We start from the raw sequence: 20726 nt of genomic DNA on the forward strand, positions 1-20726 counted from the left end.
GACGGATCTTTCTAATAGGACTGTGATTGTTCGCATGTTTAATGAGATGGTGATGAAGGAAGATATTGTGACATGGTTGTCTAAGTATTGTTTAGTGAAAGGTGAGCCTCAGAAAGTCTTGGATGATGATGATGGGATCTGGAACTGTGCAGGGAGAGTACCTATTTCGTTGCATGAAGACAAAAATGGTTATGGTGGATTTAAACACATTCCTTCTTTGATTGGATTAGGTGAAAATAGAGGCCTTGTGTTCTACCAAGGGCAGCCAAAACTGTGCGGGAGGTGTGGGGAGCTGGGTCACTTTGTGGATGCCTGTACAAAGGTGGTGTGTGGTAAGTGCAAGGAAATTGGACATGCATATACTGAATGTACAAGCGTGAGGAAATGCAATCTATGTGAGTGTGAAGGTCATGTGTTTAAAGACTGTCCAAATTCCTTTGCAAATAGAACAAAACTGGGAAGACCGATGCAAAAACAGGAAGAGTTTGAAGAGGTATTTAGGCTGGAGCAGTGGTTCTGGATCAGGAACTGGATGTGGTTGACGTTGAAGAAAGTAGTGGAAAAGAGAGCAAGGGTTCAGAATGGAGTGAAGGAGATGAGGCTGAGGTAGAAGAGAATGATAATAATGTGGAAAGTGAGGTGGACTCTGAATTGAGTAGTAGCATCTCTCCTGATCGTCTGCCACCCGTGGAGACGGAAAGCGCTCAAATGGAATGTATAGAACAGAGGGTGCAGTCTAAAAGGTCTGCTGAGACATCTGATTTAGAAAGTGATCTAACTCAGAGTGGAAAAGTGAGGGAAGATCATTTTCAGAGTCCTCAGATGGCAGGTTCTCCCATGGGATTAGTTCTCTCCAATCCTACTGATCCAGCTTTAGAACTAGAGACTCAAGGAGGGCAGGTGGAGAACCATCCTATTGATGGCGGGGGTGGTGGAGGAGGAGGCAAGGAGAGCAGATTACCTTTTAAAAACAGCTATAAGGATATGGAAGAACTGTGGACATTGGGCCCATCAATTTGGAGTGGGTCCAATGAGAATAAATCTGATGGTATAGCTGTTTTAATTAAAAATAAGATGGTAGAGGTACGTCAGTACCTTGTAGTGAAACCAGGGAGAGCACTGGTGGTGTATCTGGGTTTCACGAATGTCAAATTTAAACTTTTAAATGTGTATTGTCTGAGTTGCCCACACGACAGATATGTCCTAATTCAGGAATTGAGAGAATATTTATTGGGATGGGAACCACTGGTTTTAGCTGGGGATTTTAATTGCCTTTTAGAAAGAGAAGGCAGAATGAGGGATGAGAGACGGTCCAATTTGATAAATCATCAATATTATTGCAAACGGTATGTAAAGATTTTAAACTGAAAGATGCCCTCAAACTTCATAGTCAGGGGAGGGCAGGTTTCACATGGCACAAGTCTAATGGGACCCAAGCCTCACGCATAGATTTTGTTTTGATACGTGATTTTACTTGCACAACTGCAGGCTTAACCCCTGTTTTTTTCTCTGACCATTGTTTACTGTCATGTACACTTGCTATTCCAACGGTTGTTACTGTGGGGAAGGGTGTGTGGAAGCTGAATATTTCACTTCTGGAGGATGAGGAAGTGAGGAGCAGGTTCAGGGAAAGATATAAGGAATGGCAGTCTTTGTACGTCCTGTTTGGCACAAGAGCACAGTGGTGGGAGGAGGTGAAGGAGCGTACAAAAGCATTCTTCATAGAGATGGGGAGGAGAAAACAGGCTCGGATACGAAGGGTTGAAAACGGATTACAAAAGAGATTGCAGAGGTATGTTAAGTTATTAGAAGAGGGGTGGGACTTCAGTGAGGAAATCAAAGAATTAAAGAATGAGCTTTTAAATCTCTCTAGAGAAAAGATGAAAAAAATCATGTTTCAAAGCAAAGTGAAAGAGCTTGAAGACGGTGAAAAATGTACAAGATTCTTTTTCAAGAAAAGGGTTGCAGGGAGGGGACTAATGTCTGCATTGAAGGGACGAGAGGGGGTTTTGCAAACTAGTATGGAAGACATGTTGACTGTAGCTGAGGATTTCTATGGGGAGTTGTTTGGAAAGAAACAAGTGTCTAAGGATTTGTTAGAAAAATTTGTTCAAGTCATTCCAAAGAGTGTAAAAGATGATACTGTGTTATCAAAAGGCCTTTCTGTAGAAGAGTTAATGGAAAGTTTGAAGACCTTCAAAACGGGTAAGACTCCAGGGTTGGATGGTCTACCCATTGAGTTTTACAGGGCCTTTTGGGATATTTTAGCATTGGATCTTTTAACCATTTTTAAAGAATTTGAGTTTTTAGAAGAACTGCTGGACAGCTTTAAGACAGGAGTTGTGATCTTACTATTCAAAAAGAATGATCGCACGGACCTGGTAAATTGGCGACCGATAACTTTATTGAATTGTGATCTTAAACTGCTTTCCAAGTGTTTAACGCTTTGATTAAAATCTGTCCTGAGTGAAGTCATTCATCCAGATCAAGCTTGTGGTGTGGCAGGGAGGAGGATCACGGACAGCCTGATACTGATTAGAGATACCATAGGTTATGTGAGAGAGAGGAATATTGGATTAGCAGTCTTAAACTTGGATTTTGAGAAAGCTTACGATCGTATCTCTTATGAGTATATGTTTAGAGTACTACAAAAGATGGGGGCTTTCAACCAGGTTCCTCACTTGGGTAAGGTTATTATATAAGGATATAGGAAGTAGAATAATGATTAATGGCAGCATGTCAAATGTGGTTAATGTGAATTGCGGTGTTTGCCAAGGCTGTCCGTTATCCCCACTCCTTTTTGTTTGCTGCATAGAACCACTGGCACAAGCCTTGAGAATGGAGAATGGGATTGAAGGCATTAAAATCCCTGGGAGTGGGGCCCAAGAGGTGAGAACTGTACTATACATGGACGATGTAAATGTTTTTTGTACAGATTATAAGGGAGTCAGAAATAGCTTGGAGGTGACAACCCAGTTTTGCGGAGCATCAGGGGCCAAGCTGAATAAAAACAAATGTGTGCTGATGCAATATGGAAACTGGAGTGAAGAGGAAAATGTGGGAATCACAATTCGTAGAGATGAAATAAAGATCTTGGGAATAAACTTTGACAGAAATGACAGGGATGGGGAGTAGGAATTGGGATAGGGGGGTAGGGAAAGTCAAAAGCAAGATCGGTCTGTGGAGTTTACGGGAATTAACAATGGAAGGCAAGGTTTTAGTTGTCAAGACTGTAATTTTACCATTACTGTTGTTTGTCAGTGCTGTTTTTATGCCATCAAGGTCTGTTTTATTGGTTTTAAAGAGGGCTATTTTTTATTTTTTCTGGAGGTCAAAATGGGAGAGAGTAAAGAGGGTGGTTGTAGGAAAAAAAGGTGGAAATGGGTGGAAAAGGCATGCCTGAACTGTTCACTTTCCTAATGTACAAATATGTATCATTACACTTGTCTTTAGCGGTAGGGAACAGGGGGAAAGTATCCTTTATGTCTCGCTTTTTGTGTGGTTTTTATTTAAGGACATTGAAAGTTTTAGAGATCCCTTTAACAGCACCTGTTGCTTTTGACCTCCCATATTCATATTTTATCATAAAGAAATTTTTAAGGGAACAGAATTTGGAAAATGAGGCACTGGATGTGTTGACAAGTGCAAGAAGGTTGGAACTTGTTGTGCAGGGTAGAGGTGCAGTATGTCAAATTCGTGGCCTCGTGGCTGGGGATCCCAGCCATGTTTGGAAAAGGGTTGGCCACACGGTTTTGTTGAATAGACACAGAGACATGTGCTGGATGATTGCACATGAAGTTTTACCAACAAGGGCTGTGATGCATTCGAGAGGCATGGGGAAGACATCAAGGTGTCCAGTGGAAGGATGCGGACAAGAAGAATCCATCCGACACGTCCTGTGGGACTGTGGCATCGCAAAAGAGGTGTGGACATTGGCTAACAGCTGGATAAGGTGCTTTCTGGCTTGCGGTATAAGTGACCCCCAGGTAGTGCTCTATGGACATGGACTTGAGAAGCTATTGAAATCGGAAGAAAGCAAAGCCTGGCAGGTCATCTGTTGCCTAAGGGAAGCTTTATGGAAGACTAGAACTACATTGGTATATAGAATGGAAAAAACTCTGCCTCTGTCAGTAATACAGAAGGCTGTGTCTTATTTGAGAGACTACATTTTGATCCACCAGAGAAGATTTGGGGAGAAAGAAACTGAGAGGGTCTGGAAGTTGACATTATGGCCCAAGCATGTTGCAATCAAATGGTGATGGATCACAAGTCATGTTTCAGCAGGTCATGTTGGAAACTTTTTTTTGTGATGCCTCTTGCCTTGCACAACATCTGTCTAGTGTTTTTATTCTTTGCTTTTGTATCTTATTTAATTTTATGTAAGAACTTAATAGTGTAAATTGTTATTGCTTGTGTATCAATAAAAACTTTAAAATTTCAAAATTTCTTTTGAGCTGAAGCTGGGATTCTTTCTGTAGTTAAAGTTATTGGAGTTGGTGGTTACTGTGCTAGACCTTCGAGAATAGCGCTATTATTTCTTTTTTCTGCTCAAACAGGGCCGGGCAAAACTTAAACTATAACCCTGTTTCAGAAAGATTGAGTCTGAGGGGTAATAGGTGGAGGTTAAAACCCAAAATAAAGGGCTGTTGTTGGTGAAAGCAGTAGATTGGGTCTGATTTTGCTCGTTATTGACCTCACTCACGCAAACTCTGTACTCATTAATGTAGGCGGGCTACGTGCGATAAAGATAGGAGTGTCCCCTTTTGGGGAGTCCCTTCCCCTGCCCGCTCTCCCAGTAGGGTCTGTTGTAATCCAGTGTGGAATTCAGCATATTGTCGTTCAGCTTTTGATCACTCAGCTGAGAAGCCCTGGGAATATGGGGCAAATACAGGAGACACCCACCAGCCTCAAAGGAGAGTTTTTATCCCCAAGGGATGACTTGTTTTACAACAGCAGACACTATTAAGAAACAAAAACCTCTGTTCTGCTGCTCCAGGCTGGTTCCACTGGGAACAAGTGGGGCTGTTTGTAGAGGGGGACTTGGAGGAAGTTAGATGTACAGATGCAGCCATTCAAAATGGGTGGGGTATTTCGCGGCCTAGCCCGGTGGGCGTGTCGCGGTATCACGCAGTATCACGCGGTTAATCGCGTCTTCTGACGTCACGCCGGAAACTATCTGGCGTCACCTTGTAAAACCGCCAGGGGGAGCTTAACCTCTCATGTACAGCATTTGAGCTTTTAATTTTGAACTGTGTATTACAGCATGTTAATCATCAGTCATTAAAATGTTGGTATATTTTATGAAAGCAAGATTGCTCAGTTGGACAAAAGTACACAACCTACCTTTATCGGAAATATTTATGCATCAAAGCCTTTACCGAAGATATTACTAATAGTATTAATAATGAATGACTTTGGACAAGCTGTATACTCAAAGTATAATTTCTTTAGCACATTTGTACAAGCACTTGGAATCTGTCCAAGCCATACTTTGTCAGGCATTTTGTTTTACTTCAACGGGCATTAAAAACTCCCTTGCTTTTAACAGGGCGTTTCATAATTTCTTACTACGGAAATGATTTAAAATGCGACACTTATCATTCAACTAGAGCTCAAAATATCACAAGGATCCTCAAGAGCACAGCAAAGACTGTATTAAAAGATACTTGTATCAGATACATGAGAATCCAGGCTTTTTTATCAACGCTTTCTTTTCCGTATACCAGATTTTATGGAACCACTTCAGAAGGGTGTCAGCCAGTCAGATTCCAGGAATCGGTACTTTAAAGGAAAAATACACACCGGTATTCCATTTCTCCCTAATGATTTTAAGCATCGAAGTATTTAACTAGCATGTGAAATAGCGTGTGAAAAAGTGGTAGTTTTAAGGTTTTCTGCTAATATAATATGGAATCACGTATCTAAAGAATTTAATAACGATATGATTATATTCGTGTACTGCGACAGGGCTGTGTAGGGCTGTTTCGCCTCTCTCTTCATGCGACTTTTCTTTTAACAAACATTTCTTCGAAAAAATAGAATAGCGATATTATGGACAATCAATTGACTTTTATATTTCAAAATATCACAACATGATCGATTCTAAGTCATTTTTGACTTGTGAATAGTCACCTTCTTCCCTTCTGACAACGGTCCCTGCTTCTGCTTCCTGCTTCTATTGTGTCTGTGTGTAATAGAGTAAATTTTTATAGAGAAATGGAGGCTGGACAGTATGCGATACAATATAAACATTTATATTGATTTAAATCGCAAACGCGTGTTTAATTATATGTGTTTTTTTAATCATAATCAGGCTAATGCAACATAAATTGATACAGTATCTTTGTCTTCTAAGTATCTTAATAAACTTTCAGCATAGCTTTCTACCCGTTTAGATTTATATTTCTTGGGATTTTGGGATCAAACGTGGAACGATTAGATTGTAATCGTTTTTATTTTTCAAATACGTTTTAGAAAAGTGTAATCTATACCTGCCCAGACTGTACGCCTTCCTAAACCCCGCCTTTCACTAGTGTCCTGCTCTTCTCCGCGCACCCCAGCCGGCACTCTTCGGCCTGTGCCCAGGATGAATGTATATTTTGATATTTACACCCGGCGCGGCACCGAGGGAGCGTCTGCATTTATAACTTAGTTTTTAAAATAAGTCAAGCAATATGAAGCTTGAATATCTCCTCTTACTTTTAAGTCCCTTAAATACATTGAGCACAGCTTTCTCACCACTTAAGATTACTTTTTGATACCATCCTTACACAAAGCAGAAACTTTCCGATGACATACAATACAAGTGGAAAGATTACAGATTTTAATCGTCTTTAATTTTGTTACGTTATAAGTTTTAGGAACGTTTCATCTAAACAAACACCACAAAACTATTCTCGATTGTATTTCTGAATGTTATGTTACACCTACAGTAGTTCACTGCTTTAAATACATCGAATTAAGAAAGTAAGGTGTATCACTTTAGATCTTTTTTTCTGAACCAGGGAAAATCTGATCATGTTTCTCTATAACAATAATAAAAAACTTTATTTTACATATCACCTTTAAAAGTGGCATCTCAAAGCAATACAGTAGATCGAAAAACAGTTAAAAGGGACCAAAGTAAATACCAGACAAACGCAAACGCGTTTTTAATAAAATGTTTTTATTCATTCAGCAGAGAGTGAGAGGGACATCCAGCAGAGAGAGACACACACACCGGTTTCCATTGACAAAAGTAATTGTTTTTTTTTCAATTCCTCTTGTCTAACAGGAATGTTTTGTTTGTGGACAGACTGTTAGACTAGAGGAAAAGAGCGCCTCCTTCTATGAAGCATTTCGTTGATCCGATCACGAATTCTTTTCCAGTCGCACGAAGTAAGGGTTGAGAATCTCCGATTCACCATGCTACTAATGGTTTCCCGGAGATTGCAAGGCAAGGCACTTTTGCCTCTGGACCCATCGAAATTTACAGACGTCGTCCACCCCCAGTAAATTTCAAAAGTCACAAGATTTCGAAACACGAGGGTGGCGTGGCGGTCGGCTCTTGCTTTCCCGTCTATGCCGATGCACTGCAAGTACAACCCCCCCTCCATCTCTTGAGTGATGGGTAACAGTTGGATATATGGGAGAATTTCTCGTCCCACTGGCGTCTGTGAATTCTGCTCTGTAAACAGTGCTTCCTGGGGGGAGATAGACGGCGGGGACAGCATCAACAAATTCCTGCGCGGTGGTGAGTGGAGAGGCTGGGATGGAGTGTCCTGAGGCGGTGTGTGCTCTGTAGGGGGCAGAGCTTCCGCCAGGCATTGCAACCTGCGCGGCGGGGAGAGGCACTTTTCGGGAGACAGCTGCTCAACTGTTTGACTGCTGGAACATACTGTCTCCTTCCTCTGCATTTTCAGGAGTGTCTCTAGCCTCCCAATCCTCCCCAGTAATGCGTTGTACTGCTCCCGCTGCTGCCGAAAAGTCTCCACACAGGTGCTGCTTCTACAGGTTGGCACCCTGGCCAGTGGCCGAGAACAGAGACCCACGGCCTTTGGCAAAATAACATAATTCATGTAAGAAATAGTCACACAGTAGTATTCATCAGTCGCGGAACAGACAACAAAATAAACTTTTCTTTTTTTCCGTCTTACCGCTTTCTTTTTTACTGTCCTGGTGGTAGATTTCGAAGATCGTTTCGCCCGTGCGGTGTTTTCTTGAAGAACAGGCTACGAAGAAATAATTATAATTGAATTTAAAATTCAAAACGGCAATAATACCTTGTAATATGCACTGTAATCGCGTATTTCAGATGAAGTCTGCTGTATTTGCTTACCCTTCATTCTTTGGAAGCAGGGGCGGCAGAAGCACCCTGTCTCTTCCCGTAAAAGGTCTTGGTCTCCATACTGTACTGTGGTCGCTGTAGTGCAGGTTCGCAGTTTTTTTTGTAATGGGAGCTCACCCAATCCCTTGGTGTATTTATGCTATATTCACATGTACGGCTAGAATGTTCATTGTCTTCCAATGAAAGGCGGGTGCCTTTTGCCGAAGTCGGGAGACATTAGAGGCTTGCCACACCCGGACTGTTAAACCAACGCATTAGCACGTCAAAGCCCATTGAGGAACCGGAGGCAATAGTTGTTTTGTCCCTTGATTTACTGATCTGCATTAATTATGGAAATCGAGTTCCTGCTCTGTGCGGACGACCTGGTCCCGCTGTCGCCCACAGAACAGAGGCTGCGCCAGAACCTGGCACTGCTGGAGCAGCACTGTCAGACCTGGGCGCCGACAGTCAAACTGAACAAAACCAGAGTTATGGTTTTCCAGAAAAAAAGCCAGACCTCAGGGACACAGGTACAAATTCACACTTAACAACACATTAACACCTAACAACGGGAGCAGGGACGAATTAGGCCAGTACCCACTATTGTTAAACATACAGAAAAGGATATTAAAGTATTGAATATTAGTATTGGCTTTAGTATTAGCCATACAGAACATTAAAGTGCCCCTTTTCCATTCAGCGGGTGCCTGAGCCGCTGTGTCCTATCTTCTGACAGTCGCCGTTGTGAATGTCTGTAGAGTGTATCTTATTTTTAGTACTATATTTTTGTATTATATTCCCTGTTAATCAAACTCTAAGAGTATGTATCGGCTTGTCAGTCGGGTCTTTTTTCTCTATTTGTATTGTCGTTTACACCTCGCACGACTTTAAAAGCTAGCAAGACAGGTTTCGATTCACATTAGCTGGCGAGCCTTGTTAACAAAAAAACTAATAATAGTGTAACATGCCACTGTTTGTTCATGAACAACATTATACTGAGATTTCCTTAGATACGCGATTAAAAAATAAATAAATAAAACTTTGAATCCCCGGCGGAACACATTCCATAAGAATCAGCGCTTTTACAGTATATATCGCCTTTAAAGGTGGCTTCTCGAAACGCTTTACAGGATAAAGACAACAAGAACAGCAACAACAACAATATTGTATTTCATTGCACTTTGAAAACCAAGTAATAACTTAACTATATGTGCAAACGTTTCATATGTTGCTGTTGTGAATGCCTGTGGAGTGTACAGTATCTTATTTGCCTTGTGTCCTGGTTATCTCGCGCGCCCCCCCTCAATTCAATTCAATTCAATTCAAGGTGTTTTATTAGCATGACAGATGGGTTCGATCAGTGTCGGGTATTTACTTTGCTTTGAGATTCCACCTTTAGAGGTGATATATAAATTTTTGACTAAAATAAATTGATATCTTTGTCTTCTAAGCTCTCTGTGTACAGTAGAGCCTCCTGTCCAGCCAGCACATGTCCACAGACATTCACAACAGCGACATATCATAAAACGTTTGCACATATAGTTAAATTATTAGTTGTTTTTCAGGAAGTTAAAAAAAACACTTGAACAACTTATCCAGTCTCTCGAAATAAAAAAACTAATAATAATGTAACATGCCACTGTTTGTTCATGAACAAAGTTATACTGAGATTTCCTTAGATACGCGATTAAAAAATAAATAAATAAAAATTTGAATCCCCGGCGGAACACATTCCATAAGAATCAGCGCTTTTACAGTATATATCGACTTTAAAGGTGGCTTCTCAAAACGCTTTACAGGATAAAGACAACAAGAACAGCAACAACAACAATATTGTATTTCATTGCACTTTGAAAACCAAGTAATAATTAACTATATGTGCAAACGTTTCATATGTTGCTGTTCACAACTCTCCCCTCTCTCCCTCAATTCAATTCAATTCAAGGTGTTTTATTTGCATGACAGATGGGCACAATTAGTGTTGGGAATGTATATTTCGATATTTACACCCGGCGCGGCACCGAGGGAGCGTCTGCATTTATAACTTAGTTTTTAAAATTAGTCAAGCAATATGAAGCATCTCCTTTTACTTTTAAGTCCCTTAAATACATTGAGCACAGCTTTCTCACCACTTAAGATTACTTTTTTGGTATCATCCTTACACAAAGCAGAAACTTTCCGATGACATACGGTACAAGTGGAAAGATTACAGATTTTAATCGTCTTTAATTTTGTTACGTTATACGTTTTAGGAACGTTTCATCTAAACAAACACCACAAAACTATTCTCTATTGTATTTCTGAATGTTATGTTACACCTGCAGTAGTTCACTGTTTTAAATACATCGAATTAAGAAAGTTATGTGTAGCACTTTAGATCTTTTTTTCTGAACCAGGGAAAATCTGATCATGTTTCTCTATAACAATAATAAAAACCTTTATTTTACATATCACCTTTAAAAGTGGTAGTACCTTTTTTAGTACTATATTTTTGTATTATATTCCCTATTAATCAAACTCTAAGAGTATGTATCGGCTTGTCAGTCAGGTCTTTTTTCTCTATTTGAAATACTGAGATTTCCTTAGATACGCGATTAAAAAATAAACGTTTCATATGTTGCTGTTGTGAATGCCTGTGGAGTGTCTCCTATTAAGCTCTAAATTGCATTTTGAGCGCGGTTTTTGACTTTTTTTAAATTGCATTTTGGGCGCGGACAGCACATACAAGGGTTAATGAACTGCGCCAAGAAATTTAAAATAGTATTCTTTAGGTGTGAGGGTAGGAGTGGACCGCAGCAGGCATAATCAGCAAACCAGGAAAACAAAGAACAGGACAGGTGAGATGTGTATCCAGAAAGCGAGTGATCAGAAAAAGGAAATGGTGTTACGCCCAGGTTTTCGACCCAATTGTTTTAACTTGCTAATGCATCAGACACATTTCCTGGCGTATTGTGTTTTAAATAAAATAGGAGTGTCTTTCCCTGGCATTAGCTCATCGGTATGGTGTAAGGTTTATCTGTACCATACCATACAGTATATAGGTACAGAATTCAAGCTGCACCACTGTATCGCTTTGGTAAGGAGACGGACAATGGCCAAAATCACGAAGACTCTCTCACACCAAATAATGAAGATGAAAAGAAACGGGAAGTCAACACGGGACATTGTACAGCAGTTGGCTTCGATGGACATCTTCGTTTCTGAAAGCACAGTGAGACAGCATTATAAAGGGGAGAGGAGGCAAAGAGAATCTAAACCGAGGACGATTCAAAGGTAAATAAATTTCTAAAAATACCTTTCTTGCATGTAAATACAACTACGCACATTATTTTTAAAACTAACTGTTGATCTCTTTTTTTCAAGTCCTATTGTGCGAGCTATCGACAAACTGACTGATGAAAATGATGAGCTACCGGCGATGCAAGTCCAAAGACGGCTATGGGCTGACCTCGGTGCGAATATTAGCCCGACATCGATAAGAAGAGTACACAGGAGGCTTGGATGGAGATACAGAAAAACCAACACATGCCCCATGATAAGGCTAAAAAACAAAGAGGAAAGACTCAAGCAAGCTCTCCAATGGATTGAACAGGGGGAGGCATTTCAGGATGTACTTTTTACCGACGAAACAACAGTGGCTCTGGAACAGTTTTCAACAATGGCATTTTGTAAAAAGGGGAGATATGTGGACAAGCCAAAGCCCAAACATCCACTGAAGGTTCACGTCTGGGGGGGTATATCTAGAAGAGGCCCGGGACCACTTCTTATTTTTGAAGGAATTATGGACCGTGTATTCTTCGAGGACGTCGTGGTCACACAGCATGCTGCCCCATATATCAGGGAGCAGTTTGGATCTAGGCACCGTCTCTTTCAAGACAACGATCCGAAACACACAGCAGCAAGGGCGAGGCTTATAGCAGAAGGAGTGAACTGGGTGAAAACTCCAGCCGAATCCCCAGATCTAAATCCGATAGAGATGGTTTGGCATTCGTTGAAAGACTACGTTCGGAAAACCGCTAAGCCCACCACAAAGCAGGAACTGATCGATGCGATCTATAAATTCTGGGAGGAAGAACTGACCGAACAAAATTGTAACAATTTTATTAACAGGCTGTTTCGTGTTCTTCCTGGGATTGTTGACCGGGGCGGGGGACATTCGGGAATGTAAGTCTGAGAAAGACAGTCTAACATTTGTGGACAGTCTGTCCACAAACAAAACATGTAAAAAAAACAATTACTTTTTGTCAATGGAAACCAGTGTGTGTGTCTCTCTCTGCTGGATGTCCCTCTCACTCTCTGCTGAATGAATAAAAGCATTTTATTAAAAACGCGTTTGCGTTTGTCTGGTATTTACTTTGGTCCCTTTTAACTGTTTTTCGATCTACTGTATTGCTTTGAGATGCCACTTTTAAAGGTGATATGTAAAATAAAGTTTTTTATTATTGTTATAGAGGAACATGATCAGATTTTCACTGGTTCAGAAAAAAAGATCTAAAGTGCTACACCTAACATTCTTAATTCGATGTATTTAAAGCAGTGAACTACTGTAGGTGTAACATAACATTCAGAAATACAATCGAGAATAGTTTTGTGGTGTTTGTTTAGATGAAACGTTCCTAAAACGTATAACGTAACAAAATTAAAGACGATTAAAATCTGTAATCTTTCCACTTGTACCGTATGTCATCGGAAAGTTTCTGCTTTGTGTAAGGATGATACCAAAAAAGTAATCTTAAGTGGTGAGAAAGCTGTGCTCAATGTATTTAAGGGACTTAAAAGTAAAAGGAGATGCTTCATATTGCTTGACTAATTTTAAAAACTAAGTTATAAATGCAGACGCTCCCTCGGTGCCGCGCCGGGTGTAAATATCAAAATATACATTCGTCCCGGGCACAGGCCGAAGAGCGCCCGGCTGGGGTGCGCGGGGAAGGGCAGGACACTAGTTTAGGAAGGCGTACATTCTGGGCAGGTATAGATTACACTTTTCTAAAACGTATTACAATCTAATCCTTCCACGTTTGATCCCAAAATCCCAAGAAATATAAATCTAAACGGGTAGAAAGCTATGCTGAAAGTTTATTAAGATACCTAGAAGACAAAGATACTGTATCAACTTATGTTGCATTAGCCTGATTATGATTAAAAAACACATATAATTAAACACGCGTTTGCGATTTAAATCAGAACACGATTTAAATCAATATAAATGTTTATATTGTAACGCATACTGTCCAGCCTCCATTTCTCCTATAAAAATTTACTCTGTTGCACACACACACACACAATAGAAGCAGGAAACAGAAGCAGGGACCGTTGTAAGAAGGGAAGAAGGTGACTATTCATTGTTATCAAAAATGACTTAGAATCGATCATGTTGCGATATTTTGAAATATAAAAGTCAGATGATTGTCCATGATATCGCTATTCTATTTTTTCGAAGAAATGTTTGTTAAAAGAAAAGTCTAGCACCAGCTGGATTTGAACACACAACCTGCGAGTTGTTAGTCAGGCACGTAGACCAGTAGGCTACAGGACAACTTGCATGAACAGGGAGGCGAAACAGCCCTACACAGCCCTGTCGCAGTACACGAATATAATCATATCGTTATTAAATTCTTTAGATACGCGATTCCATATTATATTAGCAGAAAAGCTTAAAACTACCACTTTTTCACACGCTATTTTACATGCTAGTTAAATTAAATTTATTTATATATTATATATTTATATCTCTGACCAAGGGAAACGTCTCATTTTTTCAAAGAAATGTTTGTTTGTTTGTTGACTGTTATCAAAAATGACTTAGAATCGATCATGTTGCGATATTTTGAAATATAAAAGTCAGTTGATTGTCCATGATATCGCTATTCTATTTTTTCGAAGAAATGTTTGTTAAAAGAAAAGTCCAGCACCAGCTGGATTTGAACACACAATCTACGAGTTGTTAGCCAGGTACGTAGACCAGTAGGCTACAAGACAACTCGCATGAATAGGGAGGCAAAACAGCCCTACACAGCCCTGTCGCAGTACACGAATATAATCATACCGTTATTAAATTCTTTAGATACGCGATTCCATATTCTATTCCCTATTAATCAAATTCTAAAAGTATGCTTGTTGACTCCGGTATCACGTTAGTTAAAGACTTCGAAGCTTAAAATGTTTAGGGAGAAATGGAATACTGGTGTGTATTTTTTTCTTTAAAGTACCAAGACCAGCTACTGTATATACTGTATGTTTATGTTCCAAAATTAATATCGTTTATGGCCTTCACACACGTTACAGTATGCTCCTATTCTTTTTATGCTCAGCTACTAAGATTTCCCTTCAGTGGTAAAATTCAATATCTACAACGGGCACAGCAAAGACGTTTACTGTAAGTCTTTCTACGACAGACCAACGGACCACGAGTGCCCCTGTCGGTCAACCAATCACGTACTGCGGTGCCACGCGTCATCTTGCGTCACGCTGCGCGATGCCACCTGCGGTACGTGTCTGTAACGCGCACTTTGAATAGCTGCATCTGTATACACTCACAGACTCACAGATACACAAATAGACACTATATACGGACATAGGCACCGCATACACTCTTAGGTACAGATACACTATAACTAACACTAATGCAGGTACTGCTAATATTACAACAGTAACACTATCACCAAAACTTACACTATCATTGTTACTAACACTGACAAAAACTACTACTAGACTAATAATACTTATAATAACAGTAATACTCTCATGAAAACTAACATGATGATGAGTGTTAATACTCTGACCCTAACACTGTAAGTATCACTAATATTACATAAATACTAGCATTATGGTAATTGGTCGATACAGTCTTTATTAACTGTTTTCTAGATACTTAAACAGGGTCAAGAAATGAATCAGTACTCACCAATCGGTGAAGTTAATCGATTTTTCTACGGTTCTTCAGTTTAAATAATTGGTTGTCGATAGATAGCTCTTCTCTGTGCGCTCCGTGCGCCTCCCGCGGTCTCTCTCTCTGATCCCGGCGCTCTGGCTGGTGTCTGTGACGTCACAGCGCTTATTCTGACAGAGCAGAGCGCGTCTCTGCCGCTTTTGAGTGTCTTTTTCATGAATGCCAGAGGTACTCGAAATGTTGCAAAAAGAAAAGCGTTTACTTCACAGATTAATGTGTTACAAAGTGTACCCGTGTGGAGCAATAGAGAACGAGCACGAGTCCCTGAAATAAGCGTTTTCAAGGGTTTTACACGAATCATCAGAGTATAGAAGCCAGGAGGATTAGACTCATGTTCCTGGAGGTTAAAACGTGTATCCTGGTTTTATTTCAACCCAGCTCTCAGCTCTATAGGTAGTCTGATGATTTAAATTAACTGTATAACTGTTACAAGACTTCATCTAATTGTACATTTATAAGACTGTCTGTGAGACACTTGTGAGAGCAGCTGAATCCCAGGGCTGGTGTAGAATCACACACAGACAGGTCTTCTTCTGTGTGATCTGAGTCCCACTGCTCAGAGCTACAGACTGGTCAACTGGTCACTATTTTAGTCACGACCATCGGCCTTTGGCTACTAATAATCAATATACTGATCAGAGTGTCCATACTGGTGTTTATTACATAAATACAAAGATAATTCCACACTCACTTGTGTTATAAAACACTTAAAAAACATGTTTGGAGCCTGATATACAGTAAAGAAAGTAATACTGAAGGGCTGGAAGACCTGGAAAGGGTTAATAGAACCTTCTTGCTTCCGACCTGGAACAGAGCCCACAACTGCCAGATCAGTGACCCCTGAGCCCAGTTCACAGAGAGGAGAACCAGGAGCTCTTTTATGTCTCTAAGCAGCTGTGAGGAAGGAGAAAAGGGGGAGATGTGACCTGAGTCCAGGCTGTTCTGTCTGATATTATTTATGTAGCAGCACTGATTGCCTGAATGCCCTCTGGTTTAGGTTTTTCAGGATATAGATCACTATGGAGTTGAGCTTCAGTCTGAGTGTGAGTCTAAGCTGTGAATCTGACTGAGAAGAGAATAATGATTTTTTATTCTGCCTCTGAGAATTTTTCTTCTTTGCCAAGTGGTGTTACATCCCCTTCAGATACTCTGCACAGACTGCCAGAGTGAGAGAAGAGGAGAGAGAGATGGACAGATAAGAGCACACACAGCGAGAGAGACATACGTCTTGATTTACTTTGAAGCAAGTGTTCATTTCTTTTCTGTAACAAGTTGTTTCTGAACTTCAAGAAATTCATACAACTTCTGAAAGATAAAATACAAATCTTGCTTATCAGGACAGAAGAAATGCTGCAAAAAAATGCCAGTGATTTTTTCTCCTTTTAACGAAAAGTGGAGAAAAACAACAGCAGTGCATCTCCGTCGGCTTGATTTAGCTTAATACTGTACATGTATTCACTCCCTTTTCTGTAGATTACAGCCTGCGAAAGATTAAATGAAGTTCTTGGTTACTCTTGGTCAGTGCAGAAGAAATACTGCCAGCTGGCAGGAAAATGACAGTATTTTATTTTCTTTAACTACAAACATGTGAGTTGTGAAAAGCAACAGGAATGTGTCCCTGTGCAGCTGTTATACAAAGGGCTGGTGGGTCAAACGCACTCAGGGACGCGCTTCAGATTGTGATGATGTAAACATAATCTCTGGTAAAAATTGAAGGGATTTCTTTGCAAACCCTCTTGAATGTTGCAGGAAATCTTCGTGTTTTACTCGTGTGGAACTACAACAAGTAAACAATTAAGTACCTAAGTCAATGTCCAAGAAAACCATCTTCACGTGTGGAATTTTTCTTTAACTGCTGTTGGGAGAATTCATTTATACACCCGTTGTATCCTTAGCAAAAATCAAGGGCCCCAATGGAGGGATCATCCTGTAGGATGGAAAAGTTGTGGTTAATGGTCCTGGGGATAGGAAGTGTGTTAGGGTGGTAAGGAAGCACCAGAGGAATGCGGTTGTTACGGCGGGAGTTCCTGATCGGGTTGATGGTCCGGGGGGTGTTTTTGGCTCGGGCAAGGGCCCTGTCAATCACACTGCTGGGGTATCCTCCATTGGGGCCCTCTTTTCTGATCGCCCTATCATCTCATATCGCCGACCACCTAATCTGCGTAACCTCCTTGTTCACAGCTCCCTTGACCGCCCTCAACAACCATCCACACCAGGCACTTTCCCTTGCAACAGAGCTCGCTGTATCACCTGCAAATACACAGCCACCACCACACTCATTCAAGGCCCCTCAGGACAATTCCGGATCACCCAGACAGCATCTTGTACCTCCAGCAACCTTGTTTACTGTATCTCTTGCAGTAAATGCCCAGCCATCTACATTGGAGAAACAGGAAGGAGACTCGGAGACCGTTTCAGAGAACACGTCAGGGCTGTAAAGATTAAAGATCTCTCCAAGCCCATTGTTTCTCATTTCACCTCTGACGGCCACGACCACTCTAATCTCTCCGTCTGTGTTCTCAAAGACGGTTTTCCAAACTCATACATCAGAAAGACCACCGAAACTAAAATTATTCTGCAGCTAGGATCACACCTTCTCCCTTCCCTTAACGACAGACTACTGTTCTTTTAAATTTTCTCCATTCATTGGAAGTTTCATTTCACACCTCTCTGCACCCATTCTGACTTCACACCTCTTGATTGGCCTCTCTTTCTGTCCCCTGCTCCCGCCTCTCACTCCTCCTCCCTCCCAACCTTTGTTCTCCCGCTACTTTACCTTTGCCTACTGCCCTGTCTCTCTCACACCTGAAGAAGGCTCCACGGCCGAAACGTTGTGTTCTCTTTCTTCTTTTTTTCAGCATGGAATAAACCTATTACTTGTTCCTTTGCAGCCTACGCATGCTGACGCAGCTACCCACCTGATCTATGATTATATGTTTATTATACATAAATGGTTGGAGTTCTATTATACGGCTGAATTTAGAGGACTATTATACATATATAGTTAAAGGTCTATTATACATCAAAGAAAGATTTTTATAGGTGTAGAAACTAGTAAATAAAGCCAATGATTTGTTTTAGAAATTTATTCTTAAAATATACAATTATTCACACCTGAAAAATATGTAGTTTAAATTATAGATTATATACAATATTGTAATCAACAAATGTCTAATCATCATAAAAAACACAACTAGTAAACTTCAGTTACAAATTCTAGTAACATGGCAATATATATATAGTAATGACAAACACGAACTAATTACATGAACACGCTAATATTTAACTCAAAACCACATTTCGATTCAAATATAAATTTTAAAATTTACAACTTCTTTATTTCCACGAAAATATTATTAATGTAGCACAAACGGTACTTTCTAATAAAGACAGAAAGAAACTGTTTTGTGTCTCATGGTGATCCTCCTCTCGATACTAATGAAATGTTTAATATGATCCCTCGAGAAAAAAAAAGGAGTCAATTTCCGCCTGGAATGATTGATGCCCCATCAAACATTTTGTAATATCCCTGGAAGTTTATACAGTAGAATCCTGGTTCGTGGCTTAAATTCAAGGTAAACAATACTAAGGAAACAAGTTGGAAACTTGATGTCGAAGTGGGATTTAAATCACCCGGAACATTTCACAACATTGGGCAGTATGTGCCAGAAAGCAATGTTTGACATTCCTTCGATAGCTCAGTTGGTAGAGCGGAGGACTGTAGAGAAATCAACGGGGAATCCTTAGGTCGCTGGTTCGATTCCGGCTCGAAGGAAGGTGCTTTTTGTGTACTTTAATCAAAGAGTTAAAAAAGCGAATCTGTTTCAATCAGACATTGATCAAAAGCTCAATAAACGACGAAGTAGAGGTTCCTGTTCCGAATTCAGCCCACGTCTGATTGTCTTGTTTTGGCCAAGATCTGATCTTTGAATTAAGGGACTACACTGTCTGCTTTGTAAGTCAAAAATACATACAAATGTCAAGTTTTTTTGTAGATATAAAGGTGTTCTCTGTTTTCAAAGGATAGGTACTTAATTGGCATAATGATTTGGTATTGATTTTGTATCGTTGTATTATAAAGTTTGCGCTTTCTGTGTTTTTATCGTATTGTGAACTTATTTTTTAAACAAATGCTTACAAAGGCAAACACGGCACACATCTGTTTATACCAGTGGTGAATTGTACATTTTTATTAAGTACAAGCTACTGTGCACTTCTGGGAGTATAACAGGTTCGATATAAAGTGGCAAAAATATAAAAGGGGAAAATACCCCACACTGCGTGTAAAGCCCTCGTTGTGACTGTTTTAGATTAAAATGGCGTACTGTGCACGAAATGTTGCAGAAACACAGTCTGATATTTTGATAATTATCATTTTAATAATTTGATCAAATTGAGGCCCAGGATCCAAATCTTCAGTTCTGATTTTTTTAAGTGATACCTTTCCTTCCTGTCGTGGAAGTCACACGATGTGAGCAATTGTTTTTTTTTACGTTACGATCCAAAGAGCCTCAGACGCACTTTAACCAAACCAGGATGGATTGTGCTGGGAGCTGGACTGAGCTCATTCTCACTCCCTGTGCTAAAAACAGAATTAGCTCTTCCCCGAACATCGTCTACAGCTGCTGGATGGTGCTCTGCGTCTTACTGCTCCGGCAAGTACTCTGATGAAAGACAGATCACTTGGGCGCTTTTAACCTTCTCGCAGCTACGGGCGAGACTGACGCTCGCGATATGAAGGCACCCGCTGGGACACCTTCTCTAACTTTCACAATCGCGACAGACTTCGCTTTTTAAAACAAAAGTGGATATAGCCCTGAAAAAAGCATTAGCTTTATCAGTTTTTACATTGATCTATTTTGAATCAAAGTTTGATATATTTTTTTTATTTTTTATTGCATTTTACATTATAATAATAATAATCATTATTGCTTACACTTATATAGCGCTGTTCTGGATATTCCACTCAATGCGCTTTACAGGTAATGGGGACTCCCCTCCACCACCACCATTCTCCTGAATGATCACAGAGAGTCAGGACCTCGGTTTTACGTCTCAGCCGAAGGACGGCACCTGTTTACAGTTTAGTGTTCCGTCATTGTACTGGGGTATTAGGACCCACATGGACCGCAGGGTGTGCGCCTAGCGACAAAAACCAGACGTGTGTCGGGCTCGGCTGCGAGCAGGACAATGACGTCACGGGGACAAAGTAGAGGAAATCAAAACGGTTCTATAAAAGACCTGTGTCAGCTGTTGGTTTGCAGTCTGGACTCTAAATCCTCCGATCCAATTTTAAATCTCTCTAATACCTGAGCTGCGGCTTCTTCCGAGTATTTATTCGTATACTTAGTATGTGTAAGTGTATAGATGAAACCTTTCATATATTGTTCAGTTTAAACCAAAATGCTTTACTAATACAAGAGAGAAGTATAGTATGAAGGATGTGACAAATTTATGATTTCTTGGAACAAA

At 40.3% G+C, this 20726-nt stretch overlaps 1 protein-coding gene and 1 non-coding gene across 2 annotated transcripts in view; one reads left to right on the forward strand and one right to left on the reverse strand.

Moving 5' to 3' along the window:
* The window catches only part of LOC148805243 (uncharacterized), a 132921-nt gene that overhangs the window by 72096 nt on the left and 40099 nt on the right, over nucleotides 1–20726 (reverse strand). The gene's annotated exons all lie outside the window — the stretch shown is intronic.
* trnay-gua (transfer RNA tyrosine (anticodon GUA)) lies at nucleotides 18942–19029 on the forward strand. Its single transcript is given in 2 exon segments — nucleotides 18942–18978; nucleotides 18994–19029. It is a non-coding gene; the product is annotated as a tRNA-Tyr (tRNA).

This window comes from Atractosteus spatula, unplaced genomic scaffold (assembly GCF_055471065.1).
Source record: "Atractosteus spatula isolate fAtrSpa1 unplaced genomic scaffold, fAtrSpa1.hap1 Scaffold_77, whole genome shotgun sequence".
In the NCBI taxonomy this organism is placed as follows: domain Eukaryota; kingdom Metazoa; phylum Chordata; class Actinopteri; order Semionotiformes; family Lepisosteidae; genus Atractosteus; species Atractosteus spatula.